The sequence below is a fragment of the Dendrobium catenatum genome, unplaced genomic scaffold, assembly GCF_001605985.2.
Source record: "Dendrobium catenatum unplaced genomic scaffold, ASM160598v2 original_scaffold_53412, whole genome shotgun sequence".
In the NCBI taxonomy this organism is placed as follows: domain Eukaryota; kingdom Viridiplantae; phylum Streptophyta; class Magnoliopsida; order Asparagales; family Orchidaceae; genus Dendrobium; species Dendrobium catenatum.
In genome coordinates, this window is record NW_021371865.1 from 1 (window position 1) to 1,140 (window position 1,140).

Consider the following 1,140-nt stretch of genomic DNA (forward strand, 5'->3'; position numbering starts at 1 on the left):
TCTTATATCTAGCTTTTATGACAATCAAAGAACAAAGACATACTGCTAGAAAACAACGTTGGGTTTTAATTAGCTAACATATGACGCAATTGCTCAAAAAAAAAAATGACCTCCAAGACTTCATCAAACTCAACAAGGCTCTTTCTTATTCCAAAAAAGTATCTCTCTGCATTTACTTGAAGGTCCAAAAGCTGTAATTATGTAAACAAAATGATCTTAGCAAAAATTATTCATGATAATTACCAACAGAAGCAACAACAACAATAGCATTGATAACAAGGAAAAAATTTTATAAGACCTGTTTTACAACTGCACGACCCTCAATTGGTATGTCCTCGTTATCTGTTATCTTTGATATGAGCTTTATAGCCCACTCCGTATCAAAATTGAACTTCTGAAACATCTCATCCTGTAAACTGTTAAATGAAATGTTAATTTATTGATTCATCTAAAAGAAAACAATGTCACTGAATCAACAGACTTTACAAACAAAAATTCAGTTAATAATCAATGCTTCATAACGAGAAGAACAAGGAAGAATAATCTTAAGGATGAAGCTAACGCAACAATATCCAAGAAAAAATAACCAACTGAAAACTCATATCATGAAAGAGAAATTACTAAAATTCTATATTCATGACTCCGAGGTTCAGAACACATGAGAAATTACTTAAACATTGATACAGATCCATGTTAAGAAATACTTAGAAGAGGATCAAGAAACCAGATACTCGACACTCCCCTGGTAAAGAAACAGGGTAACCAAAAACACATAAGACGTCTAGGATACATAAACCTTCTCGTCATTGATTTATCAAGTTTTAAGAGACCAAATTAGAAGTGTTTCTGATCCATGGCTCAACAAACTCTTTCAGCTGGAACAAGGATAAAAGAAACATCATGTCGACTCCACATTCTCCAAAATGTCTTAAAGGATCAAAATGAGCTAATTATTGATATCGGGCCAGGAAAAAGCTTAACATATGGATACATCAAAAGAACTCTCGAAAGGTCATTCAACATGACAAACAAATGTAGCGTGCTCTAGTTGTAAATTACACTAATTGGGGAATAAATGGTGTGCCCATGTTTGTCCAACAGCATTGATTTGAGACCTTAAAGCAAGGACACATAATTAAA

General features: G+C 33.2%; 1 long non-coding RNA gene across 1 annotated transcript; it reads right to left on the bottom strand.

The window, feature by feature from the left end:
* Positions 1-108: 108 nt before the first annotated feature.
* Positions 109-419, bottom strand: LOC114578497. Its single transcript, XR_003699513.1, has 2 exons — positions 299-419; positions 109-191 (listed from the first exon to the last, which is right to left on the bottom strand). It is a non-coding gene; the product is annotated as an uncharacterized LOC114578497 (long non-coding RNA).
* Between the last annotated feature and the right edge of the window lie 721 nt (positions 420-1,140).